The sequence below is a fragment of the Schistocerca cancellata genome, chromosome 10, assembly GCF_023864275.1.
Source record: "Schistocerca cancellata isolate TAMUIC-IGC-003103 chromosome 10, iqSchCanc2.1, whole genome shotgun sequence".
NCBI lineage: Eukaryota > Metazoa > Arthropoda > Insecta > Orthoptera > Acrididae > Schistocerca > Schistocerca cancellata.
This window is the reverse complement of record NC_064635.1, coordinates 197295895-197318489: the sequence shown is the minus strand read 5'-3', so window position 1 is coordinate 197318489 and position 22595 is coordinate 197295895. Positions and strand designations below refer to the sequence as shown.

The window sequence follows — 22595 nt, the reverse complement described above, 5'->3', positions numbered from 1 at the left end:
AATCGCTTCAGTCATTTCTAATAACCCTGTGAATCTTAGGACTTGTTGAACAGAATGGACAGTCTAATGATTGGGAGCAAATCGAAGAAGGAGCGTTGAAGAGAAGATGGAACAGGATGATAGGACATGTGGTTAAGAATAACTACCGTAGCACGCCTGGAAGCTGTAGACTGTAAAAACTGCGGGAGAAGACAGAAGTTGGAACAAGTCGAACAAATAATTGAGCACAGTGGATGCAAGTGCTAGCCTAAGACGAAGAGGTTGGCACAGGAGAGGAATTCGTGGCGGACTGATTAACAGCCAGTCAGAACACTGCTGTCGCAAGGAAAGGAAGGCAAGAGTTCGAGGTTTATGTATGATCCGTTCTTAGTCTAAGGGATGTCAGTGCTTCAGTTGAGTGTGTAACCTCCCCCTCACTTATCGACCTTAATGACAGTGAAAAATTAAAGCGCGTGTACCTAATGGAAATTTGGGAAAAGCAATCATCACCGAAGTTAATCTGTCGGTAAAGAGGGAGGAAAGGGTTACATCTAAATGAAAGGAAAAATGCAAATGAAACTGATGGAAATTAATTTTGAAAAGGGGTAAAGTTAATAAAGAAAGTAAATGTGCGGCCGTTACGTTAACAATTAACTAGCGGTAATTAGATATTTGAGATTTGGGGGAAATTACGGTCGCCAGTCCTAAGGACAATTACTATAGTAACTGAAAAAGTAAGGTTATTACACATATAATTAGCAGTAGAAGCGTGGCAACTGAAGGTTGACACGTGTAGTGTGAAAACTGAAAGTTTGTCAGAAGTAATAGATTTCGCTACACTCTGACTTAATTTAGCAAAAGAATTAATAAAACCGGAAAATCGAAAGTTAATTTAGTGACTGAAGTTAATAGTGAGCTTTCTTTCTGAAGCACATCGAAATTCAGTAAAATACGGTTAGTTTTGGACTTCCTCAACAATCATTTCAAAAGCTACTTGAATCTACGCAATTTAGAAACAAGAGATTTAACTTTGAACTTGAATTAAATGATTCTGAACAATTAACAATAGTAAAATTTAGTACGTACCAAGCTGAGCTGCAGTCACAGGTAAGCTAAAATACGGTAACGAAACTCGCACTCTTAATTTGTGCTTGTGTAATCTAAGTATTGTAGCCAGCTCTGAATACTTTAACTGAACTTTGAAATTGAAGTAGTGAAATGGAATGATGCTGGCGTTAGAATTTCAACGACACTCGGGTTCATTTCGGAAAAGGAAGGGACCCTGCTTGGTAATGCAATTGGGACAATGAGCAACAAAGGTTCATGCTACGTTGCTGTAATTTTGTGATTTGAACAGTTTGAAAAGCTGAGGTCTGCCATACAGTTCTAAAACTTTACGTGCTTCCAGTCTTCCTTGTTGGTTGATTGAAGGTTTGAAGCCGTCAGTTGAGGAGGTGGCGACAGTCACTCATTGTCGGCCGTCGCTGTTGCAGAAGCTGGATGTTGGCGCGCCTTCTTCTCGACACGGTCACCAGGTGAAACGGGCTCTTGATGTGCGCCAGCTAATGCTTCCCGTCCGCGACACCGTGTCAGAAACTATCATAGCAAGTCGAGCGCAATTACATGCTGCCAAACCCCGAAAGCGTGGCCCGCGCTCCACACGGCAGAGTTAACACTACCAAAGATCCTAAACACTTTCGTTCTCCACACGACCTATCGATGTATTTGTTCGATAGTATAGTTTTCCCTAGGCCAGACCCAGCGTATAAATACAAATAATATTCACAAAACAAACCAATTATACATCGACATAAATGCATATACGAGGGCTGTTCAGAAAGTAAGCTCCGATTGATCGCGAAATGGGAACCACAGTGAAAATTAGAAATGTTTTATTTTTAACAGTTAGCTACACCATCCAGCTACTTCTCTACGTAGTTGCCGTTCTGACTAAGACATTTATCGTAGCGTTGTACCAACTTTCCAATACCCTCATCATAAAAGACAGCCGCCAGTGCTTTCCGCCAATTCTCTACGCTGGCCTACAGCTCGTTTTCTGTGCCAAAATGTTGTATTCATAGCCAGCGGTTCATGTGAGCAGAAATGAAACGCAGGGGGAGTCAATTACGGGCTGTATTGTGGGTAGTCAAACATTTCCAATTAAAAAAAGATGCAGGAGCATCTTCATTGCCCCTTCAGAATGCGGCTGAGAATATTGCCTTGTAGAAGAAACTGCACGACAGTTATGTAATGTTGGCTGTATAGCTTCAGGCGAAATTTCTCACCAGGTCCTCGTACTTGGCGGGAGACACTATTCTCTGGACAAATTTACGCGATCACTGTGAGCTCAGAAATGAGAGGAGTGACGTGATGCTATCTAGTGTCATACTAGAGACACTGCCCAACACATCTGTGCAAAGCTTTATCGGATTATCATAGTCGTTTCCATTTCGCGATCAATCGGAGCTTACTTTCTGAACAGCCCTCGTATATACAAATAGTAAAACAATTACAATATACAAAGACACAGAAATGTCATATATTCAGGTAACAAAATAAGGAAAAACATTTGCAGTGCAATAGATAGAAATAGGAGGATATGCATTTCCGGCGTTACAGGTGGATTGTCACGGAACGGTATCTGGCAGATTTTCCTGTAATTACAGCCAGAGTTTTCACGAGATTGGTGGATGGATACTACTGGTTAGACAAAGAGGTCGAGTTGTGAAGATGGAGGGATCGTTGGCTTGAACAGGGTACAGGATGGACTGTAAGGTGCTTGGTGTCGTCAACACAGTTTATTAGGTACTCTCGATGAATGATTTGGTAGGGATGTTGTGTATAGAAGGTAAAGAAATAGGGGATGGACGAATCTGTGGGGCATATCTGCAGTTGGATGGAGAACGTAGTGGCGGCTGTTGTATAGGAACGGCAGTGGTATAGAGTAGTTACAGATAGGTAGATGTAATCAATTAGAAACGCATACCACTGAAGTATGAACTGGAGACGATAATCCCAAACACGGTCGTATGCAGAATGAGATTTTCACTCTGCAGCGGAGTGTGCGCTGACATGAAACTTCATGGCAGATTAAAACTGTTTGCCCGACCGATACTCGAACTCGGGACCTTTGCCTTTCGCGGGCAAGTGCTCTACCATCTGAGCTACCGAAACACGGCTCACGCCCGGTCCTCACAGCTTTACTTCTGCCAGTATCTCGTCTCCTACCTTCCAAACTTTACAGAAGCTCTCCTGCGAACGGTCGTATGCTTTTCCCATCATGTCAGTAACACCTTCCAAAGAATTCGAAGATCGCAGGTGGAGCGCACATAGATCTTTCGCTACGATGAGCTATCTACGAAACATTCTAGTTGCGACGGTTAAAATTATATTCAGCTTTTCTGTACGTATTTTGCTTCTCTAGTCAAATCTGTAGTAGTAACGGCTAATACGGTCACCAGATTACTTAATACCAGTCGCAAATTTGATTTTCAGTACTTCACTTATTTGCTGACCAAATTTTAAATGTTTTCATAAACTGCATATTAAGAGGTATAATCTTACGTCAAAGGTTTAATGCAACCTGTTAAGGATTAAAATTAGAAACTTTTTATATCTTGAGGCAGCATAGTTCGTGGCCCGCAAATTACCAACGCTACAATCATCCGGTATTTGATATTAAGAGTACTAAGCGACTTCCATCAATCTTTACACATTATTTTGAAACAATCTCTCATTGAAATAACGAAAGGAGAAATGTCATATCAAACACCTTTCAGCGGCCTAATTTTCAAAGCGCTATTTTATTGGGCTACGAGTTTCAGCGATATATTACGCCATCTTGAGACCCACTGACGGACGTGTAGGAATATTCTACCTCAGTTCCGGTCAAAAGAGGCGCCAGTATTCAAAGACTGATATCTGTAGAATTCGAAGATTGATGTGTGTAGAATTTGAATACTGGACCCTATTTTGACTAGAAACGAGGTTGGAATCTTCCTCGACGCCGGCCAGGGGGCATGGAGATGGTATAGTATATCGCCGAAACTGGTAGTTCAATAAAATATCAGTTTGGAAATTAGATTTCACATTCTCTACTGAACAGCTGAGGTCTCGCAACCATCTCTGAAAAGATGAACATACAGAGGAAATGAAAAATGTTTATCGCTACCTTTTCGCTCTTCAAGTAGTAAAACTTCACTATCAGACATGACATATCAGTTTTTTATTTCATTACTTTGAATTCTAATTACAACACGTTTTGTAGAGGGTATTAACATGTACTGCTGAACGTACCTGTAAATTAAATCTTTGTACGACTCATAGATCAGGAGATTTGCCACAAATTGCGCCTACATAGATATATGAAGGGGTTTCCATTGTTTTTGTTCACAAGGTTTAGTTTTGAGTTTCTAATTAGTCGATTGGTGAATAAACCAAATCTATTAAAGCTAACATAATTAGTGTTTTGCGTCTTCAAGCGTAATTACTTTATGTGATTAACGTCAGGTATGTAAAACATTGGCTCACTTGTTCATCTATCTGGATCCTTACGAAGTAGGACTGATACAAGAGGTAGAGAAGATACAACGAAGAGCGGCGAGTTTCGTCACGGGATAGTTTAGTCGCCGCCAGAATGTTTTCAGATACGCTCAAAAAATTCCAGTAGCAGATGTTACAACAAATGCCTTGTGCATCACAGGAAGGTTTCCTATTAAAAATTCGAGGCATCAATTTCTGGAAAGAGTAGGACCACAAACTCTTACACACATCTCGCAAAACGACCGCGATGAGAAAATTCGAGGACTTGGAGATAATACAGAGTCTTACATTCATCCCACACGCCATGTGCGAGTGGAACAAGAAAGGCGGGTCAGTCAGTGATCCCAGAAGTACCCTTCGGCACACACCGTTAGGTGCCTTGCAGAGTAAGATGTAGATGTACACTATGTGATCAAAAGTATCCGGACAACCCACCAGAACATATGTTTTTCATATTAGATCCATTTTGCTGGCACCTACTGCCAGGTACACCATATCAGCGACCTCGGTAGTCATTAGACATTTTGGGAGACCAGAATGGGGCGCTCCGCGGAACTCACAGACTTGGAACATGGTCAGGTGATTGAGAGTCACTTTTGTCATACGTCTCAACGCGATATTTTCAGACTCCTAAAGATCCCTAGGTCCACTGTTTCCGATGTGATAGTGTAGTGGAAACGTCAATGGACACGTGCAGCACAAAAGCGTACAGGTTGACCTCATCTGCTGACTGACAGAGTCCACCGATAGTTGAAGAGAGTCGTAATGGGTAATAGTCAGACATCTATCCATACCGTTACCCACGAATTCCAAACTGCATCAGGATCCACTGCGAGTACTATGACAGTTAGGAGGGAGGTGAGAAAACTTGGATTTCATGGTCGAGTGGTTGCTCATAAGTCACACATCATGCCAGTAAATGTCAAACGACGCCTCGCTTGGTGTAAGGAGAGTAAAAATTTGGAAATTTGTCGTAAGGCCTTATGGGACCAAATTGCTGAGGTCATCGGTCCCTAACCTTACACAGTACTGAATCTAACTAAGGACGACGCACACACGGATCCCGGGGGAGGATTCGAATCTCCGACGGGGAAGCCACGCGGACCGTGACAGGACGCACTAGACGGCGCAGCGGGAACGTAAACACTGGACGACTGAACAGTGGAAAAACGTTGTGTGGAGTGACGAATCTCGGTACACAATGGGGCGATCCGATGGCAGAGTGTGGGTATGGCGATTGGCCGGTGACCGTCATCTGCCAACGTGTGTTGTGCAAACAGTATAATTAGGAGGCGGTTGTGTTGTGGTATAGTCTTGTTTTTCATGGAGGGGACTTGCATCCCTTGTTGTTTTACGTGGCACTATCACAGTACAGGCCTACATTGATGTCTTAAGCACCTTCTTGTTTCCCACTGTTGAAGAGCAATTCGGGGGATGGCGACTGCATCTTCCAACACGATCGAGCACCTGTTCATAATGCACAGCCTATGGCAGATTGATTACACGACAATAACATCCCTGTAATAGACAGGTCTGCGCAGAATCCTGACCTGAAGCCTATAGAGCACCTTTGGGATGTTTTGGAACGCTGACTTCGTGCCAGGCTCAACGACCTACATCGATACCTCTCCTCAACGCAGCACTCCGTGAAGAATGGGCTGCCATTCCCCAAGGAACCGTCCAGCACCTGACTGAACTTATACTTGGGAGAGTGGAGGCTGTCAGCCAGGCTAAGGCGGCGCCAACACGTTACTGAACTCCAGCATTACCGATAGAGGAAGCGATGAACTTGTAAGTAATTTTCAGCCAGGTGTCCGTATACTTTTGATCACATAGTGTAGATTTAGATTTGTAAACTAACCAGCCGTTTTAAGTTACCGGGTGATCAAAATGTCAGTATAAATTTGAAAACTTAATAAACCAGGGAATAATGTAGATAGAGAGGTAAAAATTGACACACATGCTTGGAATGACATGGGGTTTTATTAGAACAAAAAAAAAAAAACAAAGTTCACAAAATGTCCGACAGATGGCGCTGGACAGCAAAACGTCAGTTACTGCGCATGACAACCGTGTATAAAAGGAGCTGTAATAAGAGAGAGAATCAGCCCTTGACCTCGAACGCGCTTATGACCGCGTCTGGCATTCCGGTCTCCTCTTCAAGCTCCAAACCTTTGCCCTTCCCATTAACTACGTCCGTCTGATCGGTTCCTTTCTCTCCCGCCGTCCTTCCTATGTCACCATCCATAACACAGATTCCTACACCTTTTTCCACTCCGCCGGTGTGCCCCAAGGCTCCGTCCTCTCCCCCCTTCTGTACCTTTTGTACACGGCGGACATGCCGCCGCCGTCGCCCCCCGTCCACCTCCTCCAGTTTGCCGATGACACCGCCTTCCTCGCCCTTGCCCCCACCCTGCAACGCTCCCAACGCCTTCTCCAATCCCATCTTGACCGGTTCACCGCTTGGTGCGACCAGTGGTTGCTCAAGGTCAATCCCTCCAAAACCCAGGCGATCATTGTAGGCCCAACCACCCCTTCCTTCCGCCTCCTTGATTTCTATCTCACCGTCTATGGCCGTCCTATCGCCCTCACTCCCACCCTTAAGTACCTTGGCGTCACCCTCGACCGTCGCCTCTCCTGGACTCCCCATCTCCAGACGATCCAAGCCAAGGCACGTTCCCGACTCCATCTCCTCAAGCTCCTTTCCGGCCGCACGTGGGGTCTGGACCCCTCCACAATCCTCCACACCTATAAATCCCTCATCCGCCCTATCCTTTGTTACGCCCATCCAGCCTGGATCTCCGCCCCCCCTACCTTCTATAAATCTCTCCAAATCCTTGAACGCCATGCTCTCCGCCTTGCCTATCGCATCCGTCTCCCCTCCCCCACGCGGATCCTGTATGATCTCATCCCCTTCCCCCACCTCCTCCTTTTCCTTGAAAGGATACGGATCCTGTACACCTCCCGTAAACTTGATCCTCCTCACCCGCTCGTGTCCCCGATCCTCTCCCACCCCCGCCCGCTGACGCACCTGTATTCCCACGTCCCACCCGGTCTCCATCTCTCCACCCTCCTTACCCTCTCCCAAGGTGGCTTCCGCCAGCTCCCCCTCCCTGATGATGTCCTCCTCCCCTCCATCTACCCCTCCTATCAACTTTGATCCTCCCCCTCACTTTCTGTGTCCTTTCCTTTCGGCACCCTCCCTCCCTTCTCTTCCCTTCCCTTCTCTTTCCTTTTCCCCTGTCTCCTCCCTCCTCTCCTCTTCCCCCGGGCTTCCCCTCCCCCTTCCTCCCTTCCACCCGTCTACCCTGCCCTTGGCATCTGCTCTCCCCTCTCCCATCTCCCCTTCCTCCTCCTCCACCTCCTCTCTTGGCAGGTCCCCGGACTCGTACACGCTGAGTGAACATTCGCGCGCCGGAGATCATCGCCATCAGTGTATCGTGTGTGCCGTCATGTTTAGTGTTCCGTTTCGCCGTCACACTCCATTGTTCACCAGTGCCATTGTCTTCTTCAGTGTTTGTGCGTCGTGTCAACAGTTCGTAGTGTGGATTGTCATCGAGTGTGAACGGCTTCTTGTGTTTTTATGTTCATGAGTCTACTGTTTTTTCCCGCCGTTTTTCTAAGTGATGTCTCTTCTCTGTTTATTTCCTTGTACTCTCTTCGGCTGAAGAGCGGCGTATTGTGCTGCTGCCAGCCTACCTGCTTGCTCAGGTGTCAAAATAACAATAAAGTAAAAAAAAAAAAAAAGAGAGAGAATCAGATGCGCCAGCAGTCGCAGAATGTTGGTGTTACCTGAAAAGGCGCTTTTAGTGAAGCTGTATTATCAGAATGGGGAATGTGCTAGTTCAGCGTTATGATCCTATTGCCATAGGAAGGGGATTCGAACGGGTAAAGGTCCGTTGACAGATGCATCAGTGGCGAGAATGATTTCGAAGTTCGAGGTCACGGGTTGTTTAGACGATAGACCGCGTAGTGGCCGACCGAGCACAAGGCGTAATGCTGCTGAGACAGTTCAGGAAGAAATGGAGGCTGTAGCGGGTTCGTCTATGCACGGGGAAGTCAGCGCTCGTGCAGTCGCACGTCGCACCGGCATTCCATACACCACTTTTTGGTTGGCAGTTAGGCGTACCCTCCGATGCTATCCGTACAAAATCCATCGGCATCATGAAGTGTTACCTGGCGATTTAGTGAAGCGGAGGGCATTTGCGGTGTGGGCGTTTCAAAAGATGGCGGAAGATGACGATTGGTTCAGTGACGTGTTGTGGACCGACGAAGCTCATTTCACGATCCGAGGGTCTATCAACGCCCACAACTGCATAATTTGGGCTGCCAATAATCCTAGAACTGTCGTGGAAACTCCATTGCACGACGAGAAAGTCACGGTATGGGTTGCATTTATCACATCTACCGTTATCGGGCCTTTTTTCTTCGAGGAAATGCGTGACTCTGGTTTTGTAACCGCTGCCGTAACGGTTGAGAGGTATGTCGATATGTTACAGAATGACATCATCCCCAGCCTGGCTATAAACACCTGCTCGGAAGTACGATGTTTACGCTGGATGGCGCTCCGCCCAACATTGCCAGACGCGTGAAAGATCTCTTGCGCGCGTCGTTTTGTGATGGTCGTGTGCTCAGCCGCCACTTTCGTCATTGTTGGCGTCCCGGGTCCCCAGGCCTCAGTCCGTGCGATTATTGGCTTTGGGGTTACCTGAAGTCGCAAGTGTATCGTGATCGATGCTGAAAGACACCATCCGACGCGAATGCCTCACCATAACTCCCGACATCCTTTACAGTGCTGTTCACAACATTATTCATCGACTACAGGTATTGTTGAGGAATGATGGTGAACATATTGAGCAATTCCTGTAAAGAACATCATCTTTGCTTTGTCTTACTTTGTTATGCTAATGATTGGTATTGTAATCAGATGAAGCGCCATCTGTCGGACATTTTTTGAACTTTTGTATTTTTTTGGTTCTAATGAAACCCCATGTCATTCCAAGCATTTGTGTCAATTTGTACCTCTCTATCTACATTATTCCGTGATTTGTTCAGTTTTCAAATTTATACTGACTTTTTGATCACCCGGTATTTTACACCTGCGAGTACAAGTGTAAACAAGTATGGTTCCGATGTTCCATATACTGCATACAGTGAACTTCCTTGTGCTGCAATGCGGCATGTGTTCGCCAGGTCGCCTGACGTGACTGGCATTTACGCTTAGAAGTGTCGAAATCACGCTAGAATGAAGTTTGCACTAAATGACCATCTGTATGTCTTTGCGGTCTTCATGCTAATATAGGCGCGTACACTGTTTAACAGACAATGAATTCAGCCACCATTAAGTGCTTTTTCCTCATTTTTCCTGATAACATCAGACGACTACAGCGCAACAAATGAGCAAACAGCACTCGCTCGAATTACTGCCGCCAGTACTCGCGCGCGCGCTTTTTCTCAGCGAATGCGCGGCAGCGTTCTGCAGCGCCGGCAGACAGATACGCGCCTTTCCATTCCGGCCTCTCGCCACGCACACGAGTGAGCGGACAGAATACCGAGCACCTGTGTGGCTACCCCGGCTTCCCGTGTCCTGGCCGCGGAGGTCACGGCGCCGGAGAGTTGTTGTGACCGGGAAGTAGGCGCGGCCCCGCCGGCGATCCGCGAAGGTCGTCGTCCGTTACACCTGTTACCTCAACACAAAGCGTTTATTAATATTCCAATTTTTTTATCGACAAGCAGCTTTTAATGACTGGATGGCTCTTGCAAGTTAATGACTTGCGTGATTTTTTACTGATGCAGTTGTTTTGTTCAACCTGCGTCTGGTAAGAATATGGTGTACACCATGGTTCAGTCATCATCATCATCGTCATCATTATGCCTTCCAGCGTTCAGTCTGGAGCATAGCCCCCCTTATAAAATTCCTCCATGATCCCCTATTCAGTGCTAACATAGCTGCCTCTTCTGATGTTAGACCTATTACTTCAAAATCATTCTTAACCGAATCCAGGTACCTTCTCCTCGGTCTGCCCCGACTCCTCCTACCCTCTACTGCTGAACCCATGAGTCTCTTGGGTAAACTTGCTTCTCCCATGCGTGTAACATGATTCCACCATCTAAACCTGTTCGCCCTGACTGCTACATCTACAGTGTTCATTCCCAGTTTTTCTTTGATTTCCTCATTGTGGACACCCTCCTGCCATTGTTCCCATCTACTAGTACCTGCAATCATCCTAGCTACTTTCATATCCGTAACCTCAACCTTGTTGATAAGGTAACCTGAATCCACCCAGCTTTCGCTCCCATACAACAAAGTTGGTCGAAAGATTGAACGGTGCACAGATAACTTAGTCTTGGTACTGACTTCCTTCTTGCAGAAGAGAGTAGATCGTAGCTGAGCGCTCACTGCATTAGCTTTGCTACACCTCGCTTCCAGTTCTTTCACTATGTTGCCACCCTGTGAGAATATGCATCCTAAGTGCTTGAAACCGTCCACCTCTTCTAACTTTGCTCCTCCCATTTGGCACTCAATCCGTTTATATTTATTTCCCACTGACATTACTTTCGTTTTCGAGATGCTAATCTTCATACCATAGTCCTTACATTTCTGATCTAGCTCTGAACTATTACTTTGCAAACTTTCAATCGAATCTGCCATCACAACTAAGTCATCCGCATATGCAAGACTCCTTATTTTCTGTTCTCAAATCTTAATCTCACCCAGGCAGTCTATTGTTTTCAACCTATGATCCATAAATAATATGAACAATAGTGGAGACAGATTGCAGCCTTGTCGTACCCCTGAAACTACTCTGAACCATGAACTCTATTTACCGTCAACTCTAACTGCTGCCTGACTATCCATGTTACTTGCAAAAGTTTGCCTCCTATTCCATAATCTCGTAGAACAGACAATAACTTCCTCCTAGCAACCCGGTCATATGCCTTTCCTAAAGCATAGATACAATTCCCTGTTCCATTCATAACACTTCTCCATTATTTGCCGTAAGCTAATGATCTGGTCCTGACAACCTCTAAGAGGCCTAAACCCACACTGATTTTCATCCAATTGGTCCTCAACTAATACTCGCACTTTCCTTTCAACAATACCTGAGAAGATTTTACCCACAACGCTGCTTAAAGAGATACCTCTGTAGTTGTTACAATCTTTTCTGTTCCCATGTTTAAAGATTGGTGTGATTACTGCTTTTGTCCAGTCTGATGGAACCTGTCCCAACTCCCACGCCATTTCAGCTATCCTGTGTAGCCATTTAAGACCTGACATTCCACCGTATTTCATGACTTCCGACTTCATTTCATCCACCCCAGCCACTTTGGCTCAGATTAGATATTTTAGCGGATGCCTGATATTCACGGTACACTCGTGAAATGGTCGTACGGGAAAGTCGCTACTTCACCGCTACCTCGGAGATGGTGTGTTCCAGCGCTAGTGCGCCGACTATAACACCACGTTCAGACTCACTTCAATCTCGATAACCCGGCATTGTAGCAGCAGTAACCGATCTAACAACTGCGCCACACACTTGTCTTATATAGGCGTTGCCGACCGCAGTGCCGTATTCTAATTGTTTACGAATCTTTCTTTGGCGCTTCATTGTAAAAGCATTGAAAGAGAAATAAAAGACCACATGTAACGCTAGAACAACTTAAATAATAAAATTACAGAGGGCTTCCCATCAAAAGAAGTGCAATTAGCCGAGTAATTTAAAAATACGTAACAGACCCAAAGTAAAATTTTGTACCTAGGTTACAGCTCCACAAGCAAGCATACTATAATCGCGTAAAATATTACAGCAAAGCTCGCTTGAAACAATGGCATACACAGGCTCACAAATAAGACAGTTCTCGTTTGCCAACAGTATCAGCAGACATAAAAAATAGCGAACAAATTTCAAAATACAACAAAATGACCAAATTCTTTCACAAATTCCCACAAATAATTTAGACTTTGCACTGAGACTTAGCTATTTAAAACAACAACATTAACCTGAAGAAGCACGATCTCGGACAGAATCATTGAAAGAGGAAACCTGATTACGACAAAAAGAATCTAGCAGAAATTACGCCAAGGTTTCATTCAATTACACCATCTCAGCTGATCAGATAAGCAGATCTTAGAGTACCACGGTAGAAATGCAATGAATCAACACACACCATACTCAGATTTTTTTATAACGAAACTTGGTATCCGTGCAGAAATAATTAATCGCACCAGACATCACACATATCCATGCCCGAGGCAGGATTTGAACCTGTTACCGTAGCGGTAACGCGGTTCCAGACTGAAGCGCCTAGAACCGCACGGCCACATCGGCCGGCGTTAAAATCAGTTTTTAACGCAAGTAGTGTGCTTATTCACATCGGATTCTTCAAAAACAGTTGCTGAAAATGATGAACAAAAATCTAAATAACACCTCTGTAGTTGTTACAATCTTTTGTGTTTCCATGTTTAAAGATTGGTGTGATTACAGAGCATGGTTCAGTCTTCTTGTTGAAAAGAAAAAAGATTGTTATACATTTCCTTTCATTTACGTCTATGGTCACAAAGTTTTAGTTAGCAGATTACAGGGTTCGGTCTTTAATGACCCTTATCAGATCATTAAAGACCGAAACTGGTAATCTGTTAAACAGAAAAGATTGTGACCATAGACGTAAATTAAAGGAAACTTATTACATATATGGGTGACTGTTTTTTCGCGACAATGTCGCAGCTTGTGAAGAAAATGGTTATTGATGTTCCTTCCTATACAAACGCAAATCGCATCATGAAATACTGGTATAGCTGGTGACCCACATTTTGTATATCCATGATACGAATGTCGTTATCACTTACAGCAGAAACTGACTAGGCATTAGTAAATTTTTGTAAATTTTTATTTAAATTTTAGTAAAATACACAAAGATCGCTTTCTCCGTTGCTGAAAATTTCAGGCATTATAAACAAAATACTTAGTTTTCGCTATTTTATTCAAATTTATTATCACCACGCAAATGTAGTACACACTAATAACTACGTTTATTTCAGCTGTCTATTTTATTTGTACAGTATGTAATAATTAGTCTTTTCCGTACGGCTTCACCCATGTATGCATTCAATATTGAACACACATACACTATATGATCAGAAGTATCCGGACACCTGGCTGAAAATGACTTACAAGTTCGTGGCGCCCTCCATCGCTAATGTTGGAATTCATTATGGTGTTGGCCCAGCCTTAGCCTTGGTGACACCTTCCAGGCATACGTTCAATCAGGTGCTAGAAGGTTTCTTGGGGAATGGCAGCCCATTCTTCACGGAGTGATGCACTGAGGAGAGGTATCGATGTCGGTCGGTGAGGCCTGGCAGGAAGTCGGCGTTCCAAAACATCCCAAAGGTGTTCTATACGATTCAGATCAGGACTCTGTGCAGGCCAGTCCATTACAGGGATGTTAGTGTCTTATAACCACTACGCCACGGGCCGTGTGTTATGTACATGCGCTCGATCGTGTTGAAAGATGCAGTCGCCATCCTCGAATTGCTCTTCAACAGTGGGAAGCAATAACGTGCTTAAAACATCAATGTAGGCCTGTGCTGTGTGATAGTGCCACGCAAAACAACAGGGGGTGCGAGCCCCCTCCATGAAAAACACGATCACACGGTAACACCACCGCCTCCGAATTTTATTGTTGGCACCAGACACTCTTTCAGATGGCGTTCACCGGTCATTCGCCATACCCACACCTTGTCATCGGATCGCCACATTTTGTACCGTGATTCGACACTCCACACAACGTTTTTCCACTGTTCAATCGTTCAATGTTTACGCTCCTTACACGAAGCGAGGCGCCGTTTGGCATTTACCGGCGTGATGTGTGGCATATGACCAGCCACACGACCATGAAATCGAAATTTTCTCACCTCCCGCCAAACTGTCATAGTACTTACAGTGGATAATGGTGCAGTTTGTAATTCATGTGTGATGATCTGGATAAATTCATGTGTGATGATCTGGATAGATGTCTGCCTATTACACATTACGACCCTCTTCAAAAATGGTTCAAATGGCTCTGAGCACTATGGGACTTAACTTCTGAGGTCATCAGTCCCCTAGAACTTAGAACTGCTTAAACCTAACTAACCTAAGGACATCACACACATCCATGCCCGAGGCAGGATTCGAACCTGCGACCGTAGCGGTCGCGCGGTTCCAGACTGTAGCGCCTAGAACCGCTCGGCCACCCCGACCGGCCGACCCTCTTCAACTGTCGGCGGTCTCTGTCGTTTAACAGACGAGGTCGGCCTGTACGCTTTTGTTCTGTCTGTGTCCCTTCACTTTTCCACTTCACTATCACATCGGAAACAGTGAACCTAGGGATGTTTAGGAGTGTTGAAATCTCACGTACAGACGTATGACACAAGTGACACCCAATCACCTGACCACGTTCGAAGTCCTTGATTTTTGCAGAGCGCCCCATTCTGCTGTCTCACGATGTCTAATGGCTACTGCAGTCGCTGACATGGAGTACCTGGCAGTAGGTGACAGCACAATGCTCCTAAAATGAAAAACGTGTGTCTTTGGGGGTATCTGCATACTTTTGATCACATATTGTATATTGGACATCCTTCTTCTCGCCCTCTGTGTCCATCTCTTGCCCCCTCTGTCTGTCCATCTCATCCTCTCACATTTGTCTTTTCATCTCCTCCTCCCCCACTGTCCATTTACTCCATCCCCTCTGACCATATGTTTCGCCTTTTTCCCTCTGACCATATCCTCTTCATCCTCTCTCTTTCTCCAAGTCTGCCCAATTCGGTTCTGTTACATTGTAAAGTCAAGCACCGCCACGGTAGTCGGGAACGACAAAACAGAGGAAGCTGTGAGAATGGGTCAGCCAGTTTCACACTGACCAACCTTCCTTCCAGTACGACAACTCGACAGCAGCGGACCCTAGGTGAAGAGGACGTAAGCGCCACGTCCGACCGGTGGCACCCCGATTCAGTAGCAGTTTCAAGATTAGTAATTTCTATAGCAGCATCAATGAAAGCGACTTCGCTAGCAGTTGAGGACAGACTTTTGTCAGTTAATCGGTAGTCGCTGCAAAGACTGCTTATTTCGTATGTCACCCTTTGCTTGCGATGCCAAAGTTAAGTATTGTATCTGATTAATTGTAATATAACTCATTAATATGACGTTTGTCTGTTTGTGCAGTGAACAGAGAGGGCAGGATTCCTAGACACTACAGGTTTCTTTTCCACGTGGTCATTATCAATTGACCCCTTCCATCTGCCTCATGCATCACCTCCTCCCCCCCCATCTCTGTTTCCTCCTCCCCCTTTCTATCTACTCCTCTATGCACCTCAGTCTATCTCCAGCCATACTCACTGACACGTGCACCCCTTGCAATTCAGTTCAATAAATCAGGCCAATACTGCTCCCACAACATGCCTACGATGCAAGGCAAGCTACTTGTGAATGACTTATTTGTCCTGATGTACAGGTCTCGGTAGAAATCAGGTTGGTAAAGATGGTCGATAATACGCTAACGCAACATCCCTGTCACAGGCGGCAGCCTACATGTTGGGGGCTAGAAAATCTTTTCTTGCTCCTGATATGTAGGCTGCCGTCCAATGAATGTTGTAGGCAGGCCAAAAATGTTTCATCACAAAAAATGGTTCAAATGGCTCTGAGCACTATGGGAATTACCTTCTGAGGTCATCAGTTCCCTAGAACTTAGAACTACTTAAACCTAACTAACCTAACGACATCACGCACATCCATGCTCGAGGCAGGATTTTTCGTCACAATATTCCACCAAAGGCTGAAAAAAACACGTTATTGCATGTACATTTGTTCCTATTGGAGCTAGGAGGTTATAAGTCCTACAGTGTTGATACTTGTGATGTCTGCTGTTTCTGTGCCAAATTTGTTTTAAATCAGCCACGGGGATTTCGAGGAGATCCCAGACACACACCCACATTCACTGTACTTTACATATATAACAAATTGCCAATCGTTGAAAAGATATCACAACATCTACATCCATAAGATTTGTAAATCTAGACTTTTCGTATATTTTGTTCTCCACAAAATTTAACAGAATAACTTTTATAATAACTGCCCTTGTTTCTTTGTTTCCATTCTGTGCTAATTAATTGTATGAGAGACCAGAGCCAGCTAAATGATGCGGTAAGGCACTCCGTCTTCAGACCACGAGTGGCCTACCGGGACCATCCGACCGCCGTGTCATCGTAAGTGGAGGATGCGGATAGGAGGGACGTGGGGTCAGCACACCGCTCTCCTCGTCGTTATGATGGTATTCTTGACCGAAGCCGCTACCATTCAGTCGAGTAGCTCCTCAATTGGCATCACGAGGCTGGGTGCACCCCGAAAAATGGCAACAGCGCGTGGCAGCCTGGATGGTCACCCATCCAAGTGCCGACCACGCCCGACAGCGCTTAACTTCGGTGATCTCACGGGAACCGGTGTATCCACTGCGGCAAGGCCGTTGCCTAAATAATGGGGTAAGAAAACTAATCATTTTGTTTGGTTTCATACTTATACATGGCATCAGAACACAAGTGCTATGAATGCTTCTTTGCATCAGTTCTGCCAGTTCAGTGTGCATTGGGTAATTGTCATAAACATAGTCTGACGTATTATAACTTTCAAGACATTCAGAAAGTTCTCTTGTAGAATAACAGAGTAGATATTTGATGGTTCAAATGGCTCTGAGCACTATGGGACTTAACTACTGAGGTCATCAGTCCCCTAGAACTTAGAACTACTTAAACCTAACTAACCGAAGGACATCACACACATCCATGCCCGAGGCAGGATTGGAACTTGCGACCATAGCGGTCACGCGGTTCCAAACTGACGCGCTTAGAACCGCACGGCCACACCGGCCGGCGTAGATATTTGATTACCATTTAATATACATGACCAACTCACACAGTTTGTGTTTTGGTTGCATTCCATTCCAGTCCCACCGGAGACTTTTCACGTATCCCTGTGATTCAAGATGAAAGGGACAAGTTGATGGCTTGTCAGCTATTGGGCATGGTTTGTTGCAAACCATCTACACTCACTAATGTAGTAAACGAATTCAAAAAATGTGCTATTAAGCCTTGTGATTCCCTTGTGCTTAACGAGCATGATTTGTTGTGGCGGAAATCATTGCTAGTATTCTTGTTATGAACAGTGTCAAAACTGAAAATTCTCGTGCCTGTGTTGCGGAACCTAAAGGCCGTACCACAGAAACTTCAAATTAATCTCCCAATGAACATCAGTTAGAGAGAAATGAATAACGAGAACCTATAACAAGTGGTGCTGCTATCCCGCAGAAATATTATTTATTTCAAATCCCTTCCTAAGGAAAGACCATGTAGAAGAAAAGTACGCAAACCGTAAGTGCATTAAGAAGCTCACCAATGAATTAAATATTGGTCGACTTTGACCCTTGACAGCTTGGTGCAAATGTTGCACATGAGGGCTTGAATGTCGCTCGATCTTCGAATGAGGGAACTTTTTATGGCCATTTTTGGTGATGAAACACACTGATCTAGAGTATTAATTTTCGTCACAACATTATATTGGTCATTCATCGGACCAAACAGATAAAATTCCAAAAAGGCAAGGAGAAGACTGCAACGAGGGTGTTGTAGGACCTCCAAAGCTCTCGACGCACTTTGCAAATAGTTTTCCGGTGGCGAAAACGAGATCGAGCGTTGTCTTGAAGACGAATCTCTGTCATCCCGGGCATTTCCTCTCCAACGGGGTCTTCATTTCGTTCTCAGTTGTGGCTAAGTAGTAAAGGCTATTGGCGGTTTGTTGTTCTCTCAAACTATTACAGAAAATCAGACCATGGGCACTGCAAAAATATGGTAAAAATGACCTTACCAGCCGGTGATGAGTTTTGAGTTTCTTACAGACAAGCGATTCTGGACGTTTCCATTGCATGCTTTGACGCTTGAATTCCAGCCCAAATTTATTTGTCACAGTTTAAGCCCCTGTAGAACAATGTATTACTTTCGGTTTTGAAACTATTTTTGAGCTCCGTGCAGTTACGAAATCTGTGTTCCTTGCGATGGCGGGTAAGCTCTCAGTGTACCCCCCTTTAAAAGACTTCTGGTAGTTCACTTTGTTTTGAATAATGGAATGAGTTGTAACAACACTTACTCGGTATTCTTACATACTTTGTTCAGCTATACGAGGTGCATTCAAGTTCTAAGGCCTCCGATTTTTTTTCTAATTAACTACTCACCCGAAATCGATGAAACTGGCGTTACTTCTCGACGTAATTGCCCTGCAGACGTACACATTTTTCACAACGCTGACGCCATGATTCCATGGCAGCGGCGAAGGCTTCTTTAGGAGTCTGTTTTGACCACTGGAAAATCGCTGAGGCAATAGCAGCACGACTGGTGAATGTGCCGACACGGAGAGTGTTTTCATTGTTGGAAAAAGCCAAAAGTCACTAGGAGCCAGGTCAGGTGAGTAGGGAGCATGAGGAATCACTTCAAAGTTGTTATCACGAAGAAACTGTTGCGTAACGTTAGCTCGATGTGCGGGTGTGTTGTCTTGGTAAAACAGCACATGCGCAGCCCCTCCTGGACGTTTTTGTTGCAGTGCAGGAAGGAATTTGTGTGCACAGAACCCACAGAAATGCCAACTCTGGAGGCGATCTGTTCAACAGTCATTCGGCGATCCCCCAAAGCAATTCTGTCCACTTTCTGGATCATGTCGTCAGACCAGCTTGTGCGAGCCCGAGGTTGTTTCGGTTTGTTGTCACACGATGTTTGGCCTTCATTAAACTGTCGCACCCACTAACGCACTTTCGACACATCCATAACTCCATCACGACATGTCTCCTTCAACTGTGAATTTCAATTGGTTTCACAGCACGCAAATTCAGAAAACTAATGATTGCACGCAGTTCAAGTAAGGAAAACGTCGCCATTTTAAGTATTTAAAACAGTTCTCATTCTCGCCGCTGGCGGTAAAATTCCATCTGCCGTATGGTGCTGCCATCTCTGGGACGTATTGACAATGAACGCGACCTCATTTTAAAACAATGCGCAGGTTTCTATCTCTTTCCAGTCCGGAGAAAAAAAATCGGAGGCCTTAGAACTTGAATGCACCTCGTAGGTTTCCCTAGTGATAAGTAAGTCAATATGAGCTTGTAAAGGCGAGGATAGACACCTAAAACAGTACTCGTCAGTTACCTTTCGGGTCCACTCTTAAACTTTACCACCTGCAGTCTTGTCAGAGTCATGCAACTCCTGCCATATGACAAATAATTTTTTATTGAGGGCAACTGCAACTAAAGTTATCCATGTTTCTGAAATAAATCGCTTTCTGCTATACATAAACATTTATAGGAACACGATCGGTTTCGTGATTGCAGATGTGCATCTGAAAATGTGAGCTGAAACTACGAAACCGATCGTGTTCCCGTAAAAGTTTATGTACATCTGGAATCTGTTTATTTCAGAAAGCTTCTGCCATGTTGTTTGTTCATTTTTTAATAGTTTTCTGGCTGTTGTACACTTCCAGGAAGTAGAAACTAAAAGACCCAATACTGTCGCTAAAACGTACGTGAGCTATTCTCTCGACTGTTCCTCTTCTTACAGTGACAAGTGGAGCGAAGGAAATACTAATGTTAGTACGGTTCCATAGGAGTTTTGATTTATCTTCTCTTCGCTGTCCTCCACAGACCCGTAGAAATGTTCTGCACTCTATCGCAAGTGCCGGTTGTCTTTCACAAATATGGTGATAATGCACACCTCCGACTTCAGCCCATTTTGCTGTTCGAAACTCTCTCTTTCTACTTCTACGCAACCCGTATTCCCCTTCGTACATTCCGTTTATTCTCGTTACATTCACTCTTCCAATTCTCCTTCGCTGTAGGGCGATCAAAATCTTGTATCATAAACATACATCGTTCAACCAATTTCTTCTCTCATAGATTTCCATTTTACTGTTTCATAGCCGGCCGGCGTGGCCGAGCGGTTAAAGGCGCTACAGTCCGGAACTGCACGACCGCTACGGTCGTAGGTTCGAATCCTGCCTCGGGCATGGATGTGTGTGATGTCCTTAGGTTAGTTAGGTTTAAGTAGTTCTAAGTTCTAGGGGACTTATGACCACAGCAGTTGAGTCCCATAGTGCTCAGAGCCATTTGAACCATTTTTTTACTGTTTCATAAATTCTTATTTAACGCATAATCGCTGAAAGACGCTTGTTCGGAGCTCATGTAACAACCATGTGAGTTCGTCACCTGCTGTTATCGCCTTTGACGTAATGTGGAGCGACATTCATAATGTGGAGCGAGGTAGCCAGTTCCTGTCGTGTGTGCGACTCATTTCGCTGCGTGCTTCCGTTACACAACCCGCACCGCACGCGACCGCATAAACACACGTGTCGGCGGGTCTCCATTGATCCTTTGCCCTCCCACAGTTTAGTGTCACAGACAGCTGGTCGATCGATATGTCGTGCGTAGTCTTCTGCGATAACTGCCCTCCATTAAGATTATTTCTAGGCCTTTCTGTACTTCTCTCGTCAGAATTTCGTAAGAGCTCCCCTTATTATTGTTACTGGTGTTGTTGGTTAGAAGCTGAAATTTTAAATTTAGCAATTGAGAAATCTTTCAAGCAGGAGGATCGTACAAACATACCGCCGTTTGAGTCTCGTACAGATTCCCGTATGGAGGACACAGTGATAGACATCCCTGGGGTTGTGATGCAGCTGAATGGGTTGAAAATAAATAAATCGCCAGGTCCTGATAGGATTCCAATTCGGTTTTACAGAGAGTACTGTACTGCAAAGGCTCCTTACTTAGCTCGCATTTATCGCGAATCTTTTGCCCAACGTAATGTCCCGAGCGACTGGAAAAAAGCGCAAGTGACGCCTGTATATAAGAAGGGTAGAAGGGCGGATCCTCAAAATTACAGACCAATATCCTTAACACCGGTTTGTTGCAGGATTCTCGAACATATTCTCAGTTCGAATATAATGAATGTCCTTGAGACAGAGAACTTGCTGTCCATGCATCAGCACGGCTTTAGAAAGAATTGCTCCTGCGAAACGCAACTCTCTCTTTTTTCACATTATATCTTGCGAACAATGGATGAAGGGTATCAGACAGATGCCATATTCCTTGACTTCCGGAAAGCGTTTGACTCGGTGCCCCACTGCAGACTCCTCAGGTACGAGCATATTGGATTGGTTCCCAAGTATGTGAGTGGCTCGAAGACTTCTGAAGTAATAGAATCCAGTACGTTGTCCTCGATGGAGTGTTCATCGGAGGTGAGGGTATCGTCTGGAGTGCCCCAGGGAAGTGTGGTAGGTCCGCTGTTGTTTTCTATCTACATAAATGATCTTTTGGATAGGGTGAATAGCAATGTGCGGCTGTTTGCTGATGATGCTGTGGTGTACGGGAAGGTGTCGTCATTGAGTGACTGTAGGAGGATACAAGATGACCTGGACAGGATTTGTGATTGGTGTAAAGAATGGCAGCTAACTCTAAATATAGATAAATGTAAATTAATGCAGATGAATAGGAAAAAAGAATCCTGTAATATCTGAATACTCCATTAGTAGTGTAGCGCTTGACACAGTCACGTCGATTAAATGTTTAGGAGTAACACTGCAGAGAGATATGAAGTGGGACAAGCATGTAATGGCAGTTGTGGGGAAGGCGGATAGTCGTCTTCGGTTCATTGGCAGAATTTTGGGAGAATGTGGTTCATCTGTAAAGGAGACCGCTTATAAAACACTAATACGACCTATTCTTGAGTACTGCTCGAGCGTTTGGGATCCCTATCAGGTCTTATTGAGGGAGGACATAGAAGCAATTCAGAGGCGGGCTGCTAGATTTGTTACTGGTAGGTTTGATCATCACGCGAGTGTTACGGAAATGCTTCAGGAACTCGGGTGGGAGTCTCTAGAGGAAAGGACGTGTTCTTTTCGTGAATCGCTACTGAGGAAATTTAGAGAACCAGCATTTGAGGCTGACTGCAGTACAATTTTACTGCCGCCAACTTACATTTCGCGGAAAGACCACAAAGATAAGGTAAGAGAGAC

At 44.8% G+C, this 22595-nt stretch overlaps 1 protein-coding gene and 1 pseudogene across 1 annotated transcript in view; both read right to left on the bottom strand.

Annotated features, from left to right (window-relative positions):
- The window catches only part of LOC126106256 (uncharacterized), a 257643-nt gene that overhangs the window by 94763 nt on the left and 140285 nt on the right, over positions 1 to 22595 (bottom strand). The gene's annotated exons all lie outside the window — the stretch shown is intronic.
- Positions 16907 to 17024, bottom strand: LOC126107164 (5S ribosomal RNA; annotated as a pseudogene).